Source organism: Sphaerodactylus townsendi, linkage group LG13, assembly GCF_021028975.2.
Source record: "Sphaerodactylus townsendi isolate TG3544 linkage group LG13, MPM_Stown_v2.3, whole genome shotgun sequence".
NCBI lineage: Eukaryota > Metazoa > Chordata > Lepidosauria > Squamata > Sphaerodactylidae > Sphaerodactylus > Sphaerodactylus townsendi.
In genome coordinates, this window is record NC_059437.1 from 6,887,380 (window position 1) to 6,902,511 (window position 15,132).

Below are 15,132 nucleotides of genomic sequence, written 5' to 3' on the forward strand. Positions count from 1 at the left end.
TGGGTGTAAGATTTGTTATGAAAATCATTTTGCTTAGCTGAAGGCAAAGTTTAATGTCAGTTCAAACAATTATTTGGCTTCGAGGGAACTTGATGAATAATGTTATGACCTGACTTGCTTAAAAATACAGACTATGTAAAAGGGAGAAATCCATTTCTAGCCAGCTATCTTCAGCGCTGATAGTAGGTGATGCAAAGAACTTCTAAGACCCCAGAGATTTGTTTTCAGAGTAGGCAGTTATTACCCTGGTAGACTAGGGTATAAGTGTGTATAACAGTGTTTTATTCATTCTTTGAGTAGGGCTCAACACAACATTATTTGCCAAGTTGTGTTGGCACTTCGGTGAGGGGTGGCAAATAAGTACATGGCTTCTTCAAACTTATTTAGAAGGTGAAAATGTCTACTTGGCATTATTTGGACAATATAAAATTCCTTATTTATTTATTTATTTATTTATTTACTTACTTACTTACTTACTTACTTACTTACTTACTTACTTACTTATTTATTTATTAGATTTTTATACCGCCCTATCCCCGAGGGGCTCCGGGCGGTGCACAACATATAAACATAATACAATCATAAGATAGCTAAAAACCTTTAAAAGCAGCGATAGAAACAGTAAAAGCTAAGTATAATAAATATAATAAATACAAGTATAAATATAAGTGGCGTCCAACAGCTCCATTTTCAAAGTCCTCTCCCCAAGAGGGAGGGACGGCGAGTCCTATTAGGTGACAAATGGCCCAGATGTAAGGGGCCAAAGGGGGGGGGGCACCATCAGCAGCCGGTTCCTCCAAAGGCCTGGTGGAACAGCTCCATCTTACAGGCCCTGCGGAACTCACCGAGGTCCCGGAGGGCCCAGACAGCTGGAGGGAGAGCGTTCCATCAGGCCGGGGCCGGAGCCGTAAAGGCCCTGGCCCGTGTGGAGGCCAGCCGCATCATTGAGGGGCCAGGAACCACCAGTAGATTGGCCTCAACTGATCGAAGAGGCCGTACAGGGACATACGGGGTGATGCGGTCTTGAAGATACGATGGTCCCAGGCTGCGTAAGGTGTGCATGATTTCTGATAGGCTAGTTCTTCTTGATTCTGGCAGCTGGTATCAGTGAGAGTGGCTAAACAGTAAGCAATTTCACTGCAGTGCTGATGCACAATGCAGGCAACCAATCAATGGTTTCCAGTAAGGGTGGAACACCCCACCGACATGGATTGCTTTAGGTTTCTTGTGTCAGTCTCTCATCGGACAAGTTTGGTGTTTGGCAGGGCAGGCCTAAGAATTCTTTCCTGTGAGGAAGCTCAATTCACCAGTTCAGATCACAGAGAAACACTCTCCATCAATTAAAGATGCTTGTCTGGTGGATAGGCATGAGAGGGCTTTTTCGGTGGAAACCCTCCGTTTATGGAATGACCCCCCCCATTCTGTGCACCTGGCCTCCTCCCTTTACAAGGCAGCTGAGGATGGTTTTAGGACTGAATTTGTGTCACTTTACTAACAGTCCTGAATTGTGATTTTGAAATTTAACTTTTATGTTTTTATGTTTTATCTTTTTTTTAAAAAAAAAATCTGCCATTCAAAATCAGAGTCAAAAATATACACTGCGGAGAAAGGAAGAGTTAGCCCTGTTCTAAATGTAGCTTGGCGTCTGTGTACATTCTTTGCTGGGCATTGCCATGGTGATTCGGGTGCTGCTTATCTACCCCAAGGTTACAGGCTCCTCTCCTTTTAATTAAAACTTGAATTCAGCTGAAATCGTTCCATTGATGAAGAAGAAGAAGAAGAAGAAGAAGAAGAAGAAGAAGAAGAGGAGGAGGAGGAGGAGGAGGAGGAGGAGGAGGAGGAGGAGGAGGAGGAGGAGGAGTTTGGATTTATATCCCCCCTTTCTCTCCTGCAGGAGACTCAAAGGGGCTTACAATTTCCTTGCCCTTCCCCCCCTCGCAACAAACACCCTGTGAGGTGGGTGGGGCTGAGAGAGCTCCGAGAAGCTGTGACTCACCCAAGGTCACCCAGCTGGCGTGTGTTGGAGTGCACAGGCTAATCTGAATTCCCCAGAGAAGCCTCCACACAGTCGAGTAGCGGCAGAAGCCGAAGAATCAAAGTCCGATTCCCTCCAGATTAGATACACGAGCTCTTAACCTCCTATGCCACTGCTGTTCCTTTTAGGAGTGGTATGTCTGCTCAGATACTAGAATGTTCTGCTGTGTGTCCATTGCTGATTGGATTGTTTAGGTCACCAGACCCATGGTAGGATCACTACTTAGTTAATGCTTATCAGTACCTCTTTGTTTTTTATATATGTGGCACAAATCTCTGTTGGTCCAAACTGTATATATGCTCAAGTTACTTGTTTCCAGTTACTTCTACTGCCAGCCATTCATCTGCATTAGGGCACTGTATAAGAATAGGTTAACTTAGTCTCTATGGGAGAAGGGGGGCAGCAGGGCTGTGGCACTGTGGCTGGCCACCTGGTTGTTTGGTTGGAGCTGATATTGGGCCTTTCCCCTCTTACCAATTGTTGTGGGCCAAAGAGCGTCTACCCTCGTTTGTTAGACTCCGCAGCTTTTGAGCATGGAGAAGTTGTTCCCCACCTCATTTTGCTCTTTGGGAAATCTTCCCTAAATAACGCGGGGTCAGAATTACAGCGTTCCCGAAGAGCACATGTTCCGCTGCGATCGCAGCCATCAGAGGGCGGGTCTCTGTTTTGATTGGCTGGCAAGCCGTTTCGGAGGTCGGAATCTTTTTTTCGTCGTCGACACGTGCACACGTCATCATAACGTCGCCGGTCGTGTTTTGTCCACCTCCTGTTCTGGCTTCTGATTGGCTCGTTCCTTGCACTAATATCTGTGGAACTAATATATGTGGAGGTGGAGTTGTTGATTCATAATTTTGTATTTACGTGTGTTCGATTAGATGTTCAGACGACAACGGTTTTGTAAATGGAAATGGCGGAAATTGAAAAGAAAATTTGCACATGCACAATGTGCACACACCGCCCTGCCGTGGCCTGATTGGATGGAAAGGGAACTTCACTGGGAACGGCACAAAATTTAGTTTCGCTTTCCACAGCTGATGTTCCCCACAACCCCGCGCTCGGTGCGGGATACTCCAAAATGTGGCTCTTCTGACTGGTCCAAAAATGATGCACCCTAAGGGGGCAGAAGAGCACCAGAATTGGGGTGGCCGTGTTGCCGTTGCTGGTGCCATGGGGAGCACTGCAGAACCCCGGGTCATTTTGCCAGATTGGCCCGCAACAATTGGTAAGTGGGGAAATGCCCATTGTTCCAATTTCTTCGACATTGAATACGAACCCTTAACCCCCTACACTTTCAGCACTTGACCATTAAGCATCAAAATAAAATGAAATCTTTAGAGTCATTATTAATAAACAGTCTCATTTTTCTCTATTGGACCTTAATTGAACAATCCCTAACCTTCAAAACCACTAATCATTAATTAATTTATTTTTCTGTTTTATCTAGATAGTCTATCGAGGGTTTCCTTTTGTCCATAAACCTAATTAAGTTATTTTCTTTCAGTAGCAAAGTTAACTTGAATTAAGTACCAAAATGATTAAGGGAGTTTTAAGCGGTCACTAAATATAAAACTGCTACATATAAAAGACACACATGCATTAATTACAAATTAAAATTCTCTATGCTTGTAAAAGGCCCATAATAGCCTATGTTGTGCACACAATATCACAATTACAATACATAGGAGCAACAGTGGCATAGTGGTTAAGAGCAGGTGAACTCTAATCTGGAGGAACCGTGGTTTGAGTCCCTGCTTTGCTGCTTGAGCTGTGGAGGCTTATCTGGGGAATTCAGATTAGCCTGTGCCCTCCAACACATGCCAGCTGGGTGACCTTGGGCTAGTCACAGTTCTTCAGAGCTCTCTCAGTCCCACCTACCTCACAGGGTGTTTGTTGTGAGGGGGAAAGGGAAAGGAGTTTGTAAGCCCCTTTGAGTCTCCTTACAGGAGAGAAAAGGGGGATATAAATCCAACTCCTCTTCAACTCTTCTACTTCTTTGACCCTTAAAAACAGACATATTTCAGCAACTGGCTTTCCTCAGTGGTCAAAAGTAATATAATAATACAGTTTTATCTACCAGACTACAAATTGCAATTACCATATACACGTGTGTATAAGTCAACCCAAATATTAAGTCGAGGCACCTAATTTTACCACAAAAAACTGGGAAAACTTATTGACTTGAGTATAAGTCTAGGGTGGGAAATGCAGCAGCTACTGATAAATTTCAAAAATAAAAATAGATACAGTCTGGCGCTATTTGGGGGGGGTCTCTGCCACTGACCCCCCATCTCACAATCCCAAGGTCTCTGCCACCGACCTTTCCATCCCGCAGCTTGTCCAGCTCACCCAGATCGACTAGCTGTCACCTGCCAAGTGCCAGGGGGTGGCCACCGCCGAAAAGGCAGAGGCAGAGAAAGCGGCTGAAAGGAGGGAGGCAGAGAAGAAGGCAGAGGAGAGCGAAGCAGAGAAAGAGGCTGAGAAAGCGGTTGAAAGGGGGAAGCAGAGAAGAAGGCAGAGGAGAGCGAAGCAGAGAAGGAGGCTGAGAAAGCGGTTGAAAGGGGGAAGCAGAGAAGAAGGCAGAGGAGAGCGAAGCAGAGAAGGAGGCTGAGAAAGCGGCTGAAAGGAGGGTGGCAGAGAAGAAGGCAGAGGAGAGCGAAGCAGAGAAGGAGGCTGAGAAAGCGGCTGAAAGGGGGAGGCAGAGGAGAGCGAATCAGAGAAGGAGGCTGAGAAAGCGGTTGAAAGGGGGAAGCAGAGAAGAAGGCAGAGGAGAGCGAAGCAGAGAAGGAGGCTGAGAAAGCGGCTGAAAGGAGGGTGGCAGAGAAGAAGGCAGAGGAGAGCGAAGCAGAGAAGGAGGCTGAGAAAGTGGCTGAAAGGGGGAGGCAGAGGAGAGCGAAGCAGAGAAGGAGGCTGAGAAAGCGGCTGAAAGGGGGAGGCAGAGGAGAAGGCAGAGGAGAGCGAAGCAGAGAAGGAGGCTGAGAAAGCGGCTGAAAGGAGGGTGGCAGAGAAGAAGGCAGAGGAGAGCGAAGCAGAGAAGGAGGCTGAGAAAGCGGCTGAAAGGGGGAGGCAGAGGAGAGCGAAGCAGAGAAGGAGGCTGAGAAAGCGGTTGAAAGGGGGAAGCAGAGAAGAAGGCAGAGGAGAGCGAAGCAGAGAAGGAGGCTGAGAAAGCGGCTGAAAGGGGGAGGCAGAGGAGAGCGAAGCAGAGAAGGAGGCTGAGAAAGCGGTTGAAAGGGGGAAGCAGAGAAGAAGGCAGAGGAGAGCGAAGCAGAGAAGGAGGCTGAGAAAGCGGCTGAAAGGGGGAGGCAGAGGAGAGCGAAGCAGAGAAGGAGGCTGAGAAAGCGGTTGAAAGGGGGAAGCAGAGAAGAAGGCAGAGGAGAGCGAAGCAGAGAAGGAGGCTGAGAAAGCGGCTGAAAGGAGGGTGGCAGAGAAGAAGGCAGAGGAGAGCGAAGCAGAGAAGGAGGCTGAGAAAGCGGCTGAAAAGGGGGAGGCAGAGGAGAGCGAAGCAGAGAAGGAGGCTGAGAAAGCGGTTGAAAGGGGGAAGCAGAGAAGAAGGCAGAGGAGAGCGAAGCAGAGAAAGAGGCTGAGAAAGCGGTTGAAAGGGGGAAGCAGAGAAGAAGGCAGAGGAGAGCGAAGCAGAGAAAGACGCTGAGAAAGCGGCTGAAAAGGGGGAGGCAGAGAAGAAGGCAGGGGAGAGCGAAGCAGAGAAGGAGGCTGAGAAAGTGGCTGAAAAGGGGAGAAGCAGAGAAGAAGGCAGAGGAGAGCGAAGCAGAGAAGAAGGCTGAGAAAGCGGCTGAAAGGGGGGAGGCAGAGAAGAAGGCAGAGGAGAGCGAAGCAAAAAAGTAGGCAGAGAAAGCAGCTGAAAGGGGAGAAGCAGAGAAGAAGGCAGAGGAGAGTGAAGCAGAGAAGGAGGCTGAGAAAGTGGTTGAAAGGGGGGAGGCAGAGAAGAAGGCAGAGGAGAGAAAAAAAGAGAAGGAGGCTGAGAAAGCGGCTGAAAGGGGGGAGGCAGAGAAGAAGGCAGAGGAGAGTGAAGACGGGAGAGGGGGGACACCACACAAGAATTAAGTGGAACCCTCACTCGCGTATAAGTCGAGGGGGGCTTATACACGAGTATATAAGGTATGACACTTTTTAATGACTAAGATAAATTGTTGGACAGTTGTTTAAATTGGCACCCAGGTCTTCCACACAAAGTCATGCCAATCATGCCCAATTCTGTTATGGTTAAATCTTATAATGACTCAGTCATAAGAAATTCTTTTAGTCTGGAGTGGATTAGCATTTCTAGTATTTTCACCCACCATTCTTTTTTTTTATTTTTTTTATTTTTTTTTTAAATATTTTTATTGATATTTCGGAATTATTACAGATTTATATTGTATACTTTATATACATCCTCCATATCATTTTTCCCCCTTTCTCCCCCCTCCCTCCTTCTTCTTCTCTTCTTTAGATGCGCAGCAGCAGGTCCATTCTTTTCAATCTTCTTGTCCATTTTTCTTCTGTAATTCCAATTTCGTTTAGCCAGTGCTTCTTTGAATTCCATCCAAATCTCTCCCTTCATATCCTTTTGTTTTTTCTTGCCATATTTGATTTCTTGACATTTATTGTCGAAAATTTCTAATTGTATTTGCTCCCATACATATTCCAACCATTTCATGCATCGGGCCCAGATTTTTTTTTTTGTTGTCCTTCCACCCTCAATGTGCCTATTAATACTGCATGGACCGCTCTAATCATGAATTTGAAAAGTTTTCTTTTTCTTTGTTCTATTATAGTATAATCCACTATACCTTAGTAAATGAAGTAAATCTATATTTATCTTTATTTTTACCTTTACATATATTTTTCTATGTATTTTATCACATTTTCCCACATATTTTTTTTACTTCTATACATTCTAGCTTCTACATATGGGTATATATTGCATTTTTTTTTTTCTCCACAATGCCAACATTTAGGACTGAGCCCACTTATCATATATATGCCAACTGTTTCGGTGTTCTATACCATTTTAATATTAATTTCTTCTTCCTAGTTCTGCATATTTATCTATTTTTTATTTTATTCATATTATCTATAATCCTTTTAATGCTAAGGTCTATGTCTTTCACTCCATCTTGTTGCCATTTTTTCCATTATGATTCTTATCATGAATTCTTGATCTTCTATCATGTTTTTTGTATATAACTCCTAATTATTTTTGTCCTTTCTTTTCCTCATATATTTTTTATACAACTTTTCATTATACACTCCCTTTTCCACTCCCTCTCTCCCTGGAGTGCTTTTATCTTTTCCCCAGATTCCTCCTTAATAGTAACCATTTTTTTTACCTCCTTTCTCTATAAAATTTGGAAACGGTATTAATTCTCCTCTTTCATTGTACCACAGTTGTGCTACCTTGTATATTCCTTGCTTGTCTGTGTAGAGATCTTATTGTTTGTGCCTCCTTCCTGTCCAACCATGCTTTCATGAGTGGTGCAAGAATTTAGTCAGCTCCTGGCATCCATTTTCCCTTCCATTTCTCCCCAGATTTCCATTAACTTACCTTTCTAGGGCCTTTTAATTTTTTTGTCTTTTCTGTTTTGAACAACTTGAATATATTCCAAAGCTACCCGTGTTCAAGTTTATTTCTATTTTCGAACTTCATCCATCTGTCTCTTTTATCTATTTGAATTCCCATCAAACTTTTTATTTGAAAATGCCTCGTAATATTCCTGTAATTTTGGGAGCCCCAGCCCATTAGTTTTTTTAGACATATAGACTATTTTATTCATCACTCTTGGTTTCTTTTTGATTAAATGCCCATAGTTTAATTCTTCTTTCTTATCCCATTCTTCAAATTGTTTTTTTTCTTAATCTCCAAGCGGCAAAAGTACGAAATAGATAGAAGAGTTTTGGCATTATACACATTTTTTAATGCTACTATTCTCTTAGAAATAGATAGATTCTTCCCTTGCCACTCCTTTAATTGCTTCATTATTTTTTTTTCCATATTACTTAAGTGAAATTATATTTAAACATCTTTTTTCCTTCTTATTTGTTAATGTTATACCTAAATATTTAATCTTCTTTCTTTCACCATTTCTTTTTCCTAGTAGTTTTTTTTTCTATATATTTATTCCCAGGATTTCTCAGATTTCTCCCATATTAAACCACCAAACCAGAAATGCTTTTGAAAGTCTTCTAATATTATTTCTTTTAATTCTCTTTAAAAGGTTTCTACAGGGTTAGTTGTTGTTATTAGTAATAAAATCATCTGCAAATAAGTTTAATCTTTATTTCTTTCTTTTTATTGATTTTTATAGCCTTTGATCCTACCATTATTTCTAATTCTATCAGCACTAGGTACATTCCATTTATACTACAAATAATGATGGAGAAAGCGGACATCCTTGTTTCACCTCTTTCTATCCTAATTTCTTCCGACCATCCATTTATTTATCATAATCTTTGCTTTATTGTTTTTATATAATTCTTTTTTAATATCATTATTAATCCCTTTCCAAATCCCTGTCTCTGTTCTTGTATTATTTCTTGGAATAAATATGCGTGGCTAACTGTGTCCAAATGCTTTATAGACATCCTAATTTTATCATGGCATATTTTTATCCTTACCATGTTCCATCACATTCAATACATTTCTTATGGGATAGCTAATATCTCTATCCTTCACTTAACTGCATTATTGATCTTGGACTTCAATTATTTTTTGAGTAATATTGCCTTTTATTCTGTGTAGACAATATTTTATTAGTAAATATTTTATAATCCTGGTTTAATAAACTTATAGGTCTGTATGATTCAACCTGTTCTGGATTAGCCCTGGTTTTAATATAGTGATTATTTCTGTTTCTCTCCATGTTTCTGGTATTTTCTGTCCCTTTAATATCTTATTATATAACCTTTGTAATTCAGGTATTAATATTTCTGCCATTTCTTTGTAATACTCTGCTGTAAATCCATCTAAACCAGGAGACTTGTTGGGCTTTAATTCTTTTATTACTAAGACTATTTCTTCTTGTGTTATATCTTTCTCCATACTTTGTTTCTCCTCCTGTGTTAGATCTTTTTATGTATTTCCTCTATCCTTTCTGTGTCTATCCTTTTAAATAATTTTTGATAAAATTGTGCAAACCTTTGTCTAATTCTTATGTTTCCTGTTATTCTTTCTTTGTTTTCACTTATTATTGATTTAACTCTTTGTTTTTCTTTCTTTTTCTTTAAATAATTGGCTAGTTGTTTCATTGACTTTATATTGGTTCTTTGAAATTGATTTTTGACCCATGTGTCTTTTTTCCATAACTCTAATTGATCCAATTCCTCCAGTTGTTTATTTAGTAGTTTTAATTCATTATAGTCAGTTATATTATTTTTGTTCTGTAGTTTGTCTCTGCAGTCTTTGATTTTTTCCACTAATTGATGTCTTTCCTTATTTAATGCTTCACCCACCATTCTTCAGTTGTAAGAATAGTCATCGTTTTCAATGCCTGCTCATATAATATTCTTGGTACTGCTGTCTTGTATAAGAACAAAGTTTCATGTTTTCTTTCTAGAGATCCATCCATAAGTCCCAAATGGATACGCCTCAGATTTCATTTGTACATTAATCTTTCAGATCTTTTGAGCAGTTGTGTGTTTTGTCTGTGTTGTAAGCCACTTGGCGTTTCACAAGGAAGAAAGACTAAGCTAATAAGTGTTCAAAATAAATAAATAAAATGAAACCAACCTGTGCAAGATTCTGCACTGACCTCCTTAGGATTGAAGAAGAAGAAGAAGAAGAAGAGTTTGGATTTATATCCCCCCTTTCTCTCCTGTAGGAGACTCAAAGGGGCTTACAATCTCCTTGCCCTTCCCCCCTCACAACAAACACCCTGTGAGGTGGGTGGGGCTGAGAGAGCTCCGAAAAGCTGTGACTAGCCCAAGGTCACCCAGCTGGCGTGTGTGGGAGTGCCCAGGCTAATCTGAATTCCCTGGTGATAAGCCTCTACTGAGCTCAGCTTTGCAAGTATGAGCTGGGAATCCCAAAACCCAGTTCCCTTCTCCAGATTAGATACCACGAAGCTCTTAACCCTCCCTGCAGCCTAACTGCTGCTCCTTGCTCTCTTGGGCCAGTTTTTCAGCCTCTTTCCTTACTTGCAAGTAATGCCTGAAGCAGCCACAGATGATCATCATGCAATGAGGCCCTTTAACTTCCTGCATCCAAAATGCAGCCATGCTTTATGGAGAGCTGGAAGGGTCTTTGGATGACGCAGACAAGGTCATCTCTGGGAGACGGAGTCCATAAAACTCCTCCAGGTTTCATAAAACTGCCATCTGATTCTTCCTTTCCCATTTGCACTCAGATGCGGATACCCAAAATAAAACAGTTTTGTGGATGCACATTTAACGGGCTGATTTTCTCTAATCAACTCCTGAAAATGAGGTCTTGATCCTCCCCCGTTTCTGCTTGAGTGTCATTTGTGCAGAATGAAAGTATCAACAACCAGTACATACACTGCATGCATTTTGTATCTTGGGTCTTCTTCCAACCCCCCACCCGCACCCCACAATCCAGACATACTGATTCTTATTTCAATATTTCTCTGAAATAGAGACAGTTTCCATGTCCTTAGCCATGTGGTCCTGGCATCAAGGTACTTTTCCCAGCGGTCACGTTCAGCTCAAAAGATGGACTTATGGAGTGAATATGAACGCTCATGAAACTCTCTTTGTATGAATTTCTCCCTGGATGTTTTGAGTCCCGAATTACTCAGCCTTGCTTCCAAAGTGGAACTGATGTATGAGGAATCTTCCACTGTTCCATTTTTCATTTCCAGATTTTGTACAGAGAACTATTCATGGGCAACTTTGCAAGTTCTTCAGTTTGTTGCCATCTCATATCCTTGCTTTCATTTATCGAAGTGCATTTATATACATAGCAGATCTGCAGATTTGTGACGCGAACCTGTGGGTAGGTTCAGCAAGATTCTTTTTCTGTAACCTTCTTCTATAGCACCGAACACATCATAAATGCCAAACAAAAATATCTTGAAGAAACCATATGTACGATCACTTCAAGAGAGTTTTCTGGCTATATTTTATCAAGATGAGCCATGCCCATTTGGTAATGGAGAGGGCCAGGTGCAAATGAATGGTAGGATCTGCAAGCTGCATGCTCAGATCCTGGCACTGATTTTGAAATGTTCTAGTTAAGTCAGAGTAGAAGTGAAATGCAGCTTGGAGCAAGTTTCTGGCATAGTAATTGAATGGAAAAGATGACATCGACTTGCCCCTAGAAGCAGAGGTGGGATCCAGCAGGTTCTCACAGGTTCCCGAGAATAGGTTACTAATTATTTGTGTGTGCCGAGAGGGGGTTACTAATTGGTGATTTTGCCATGTGATTTTTGCCTTAGTTATGCCCCTCCTCTCAGCAGTAGCGCACAGGACTTGAAGCAGTCTAGCAGGAGGTGCACCAGCATGCGTGGCAGGCTGTGCCTGCGTGCATTCGTTTCCCACCCAAGGACTGGTGCAGTGGCTGCGTCCTTGCCACAGCCCCGCCCAGGAATGCCCTGCCCCCAGAATGCCCGGCCATGCCCATGTCGTGCCCCGCCAATCCCCATTGGCGCTACGCCACAGTTTGAATCCCACCACCATGGGAACCTGTTACTAAAATTTTTGGATACCACCACTGCCTAGAAGGTTCCCGTATGTCCAAGTTTGTTTCAAGAGACAAGCAACTACCTTTGCATTGACAGTAAAAGTCTTCACAAACAAAAACATCATCCTTGGGTCCCTCCTTGTTTCCTGTTGTTTCTCTGTTGCTTGTGTTGCAAACATACAAAGAAAAACAAATGAGAGGCTCAAAGAAAGACAGAATACACAGCATAAGTATGATCTGTCAGAACAAATGAACTGCTCTGGTACAGACAGACATAAAAATCTGATCTTCATCTGCACATAGTCAGAGAAATATTTCTCTTCCACAGCAATTGTCTTCCTTTCTCACTCTCCCATTAACTTTATTCTTTCATATTGATGTGGATTAATAGAGCAGAAATTTATTACTGTTCTCATCATGCTGCTGATGAATTTTCATATTTATTTATTAGGGATAAATTCTCCAACAATCTCCAAATTCCTGTCCTAAATTTTATTTATTATTTATTGAATTATTATTTATTAACAATTAATTTTGGTGCCTCTAACTTTAGCACACCTTTCCAGACCCCCAGGTTACTTCCCCAAAGGGTATAATGGAGCCAAATAAGTGGATTCCCAAATAAAACGGAAATCCAAGCACCTGGCAGATATCAGACTTTGGAGATATCAGAAATACAATATTTTTTACACCAATATACCAAAATCTGAATAATATTGCATTTTCATGCACGCTCCTAGTCTTTGTGCATTGGTCGGCATTGGATGTACATTGGATAAATGATATGTACTGGATAAATGATGTTCCTTGGTGGTATAAAATATCATATAAATAGCAGATGTACACCATACCAGTGGTGGCGAACCTTTGGATCTCCAGATGTTATGGACTACAATTCCCATCAGTCCCTGCCAGCATGGCCAATTGGGCATGTTGGCAGGGGCTGATGGGAATTGTAGTCCATAACATCTGGAGTGCTAAAGCTTCTCCACCACGGCCATAAACTATGTATGCAACATGAATCTACAAAGCCCAACATGAAGAACAGAGAGCTGAAACTGTTAAATATATATCAGTGAATATAAAAAAATAAACAAAATGAAAAACATTTGTCATGGTCCCCCCCCCCCCCCCCGGTTATCCATCTCTTCTTGGTACAGACAGCGAGAGTCAAAAGACAATGCTATACCTTGTTTCTCTTCTCAAGCTTTCCAACGGCTGGAAAAAGTTGCTTAGTTTCAAGAGGGAAACACATTAAATAATTGGCAGATAAAAAGGCATGAAATTATCTGAGTTAATGACAAGAAATGAGTGAGGCCGCCTTCCCTGCGTATCAAAGTTCTGTCATGCTTAAAGTAATTTACGTTTCAGTCAGTTTTGAAATTGGTAGGCTGGTTAATGGTCCTGAATTGGATATCCTTTCTCCGCTGTGCGTTAAATAAATAATTGGAACATAAAAAATAATCAAGGTCGTAAGGAAGTCTTAAGGTGGGAATATATTAGAGCTGACTTAAGGTACACCTCTCTCTTTCCTGTGTTCTCTTCTCTTCCTCCCCAGTTTAATATTAATTGGGGGGGAGGGGGTAAATCTGCACCAGAAATTTAATATAAAGGTCAGTCTCATCTGACAGTAAAACAGGAAAACTAATTTAAAATTTGGTCGGCTTCTCTTGAATGATGAATGACATAATTTATTCAGAACTTTGCGAGCACCAATTGTCCAAAATAGCCATGGCCTTTTCACCGACACCTGCTTCAGAAGGCGGTTTCGAGTCATTCTGCCAGTTAATCTTCTAAGATTTTTAATTTCATAGGGTAGCCGTGTTGGTCTGCAATAGAACAGCTAGATTTGAGGCCAGTAGTGCCTCAGGGACCAAGAGAAGTTTCAGGGTATAAGCTTTCGAAAGTCAAAGTTCCCTTTGTCAGATGGAACTTGGGACAGCATATATACATACATAAAACCCTTATTAGGCATAATACCAATATAACAACCAGCATTATCCAGACAAATGTTCCATACATAAAACCACCACAGGTATCATTCCAAAGTTCCTAAAAGGAACCTAGCTACAGAATTTAAAATCACAGAAGAAGAGTTGTTTAGTAGGAATGCAACCTTCCCAGCAACAAAGTATTCCTTAAACTTAGCAGGAAGAAGAGTCAAAAGCCTGGTCCTAGCTTCTTCGTATTTGGGGCAGTTATCTTCACAATTATCCTATAGATTACAGTTGGCTTCTTTTAATGACTACACCAGGCTGGCTCTCAGTATGGCCAAGTATGGTAATCTCTTGGAGGAAAGATGTGTGTCATTACCACTAGTGAATCATTGATTGGGTCATGAAGTTCTTTTTAATTGCTATGAGGTAACGAGATCACCAGTCATCTCATTTTTTATTTCGATTTCATTTATTTTGTTGTACGGTGTCATTATGCCGGTAAATGTCTGGTTGATTGAACTATCCTATAACTGAAAGAGAGTAACTTGCTGAAGTTTCCATATAAACCTCAGCCTTCTTACCATGCTTCATAATTGTATCATCTGACGATCCGCAGAGGACTTCATATATGTTTGGAAATCTTAACCGTTGTCTCACAGTGAAAAACATTCTATAAGCTCTGTAAGGAGCAGCAGTGGCGTAGGAGGTTAAGAGCTTGTGTATCTAATCTGGAGGAACCGGGTTTGATTCCCAGCTCTGCCGCCTGAGTTGTGGAGGCTTATCTGGGGAATTCAGATTAGCCTGTACACTCCCACACACGCCAGCTGGGTGACCTTGGGCTAGACACAGCTTTTTGGAGCTCTCTCAGCCCCACCTACCTCACAGGGTGTTTGTTGTGAGGGGGGAAGGGCAAGGAGATTGTAAGCCCCTTTGAGTCTCCTGCAGGAGAGAAAAGGGGGATATAAATCTTCTTCTTCTTCTTCTTCTTCTTCTTCTTCTTCTTCTTCTTCTTCTTCTTCTTCTTCTTCTTCTTCTTCTTCTTCTTCTTCTTCTTCTTCTCTTCTGTTTTTCCTCTTTACCTGATACTTCTCTTCCAGTGCACCTTGTACACTCCACTAACAAAGTCTGGCTGTGTCCTGTGAGCTTGTCTGTTCTATGTCAGTACAGGACATTAGTTTGCCACAAGTTTGTTTGATGGGAGGCACCAATATAGTGTAGTTGCTCAGAGTGGTGGACCCTAATCTGGAGAACCGGGATTGATTCTCTACTCTTCCACATGAGCGATGGGCTCTTATCTGGTGAAGTGGATTTGTTTCCCCACTTCTCCACATTAAGCTTACTGGATGACCTTGGGCCAATCATAGTTCTCTCATAGTTCTCTCAGAACTCTCTCAGCCCCACCTACCTCATAAGGTGTCTGTTGTGGGGAGAGAAAGGGAAGGAGTTTGTAACCACTCTGAGACTCCTTACAGGTGGGTATAAATCCAAACTCTTCTTCATCTCATTCTTTCCAGTGTGTGATTCCT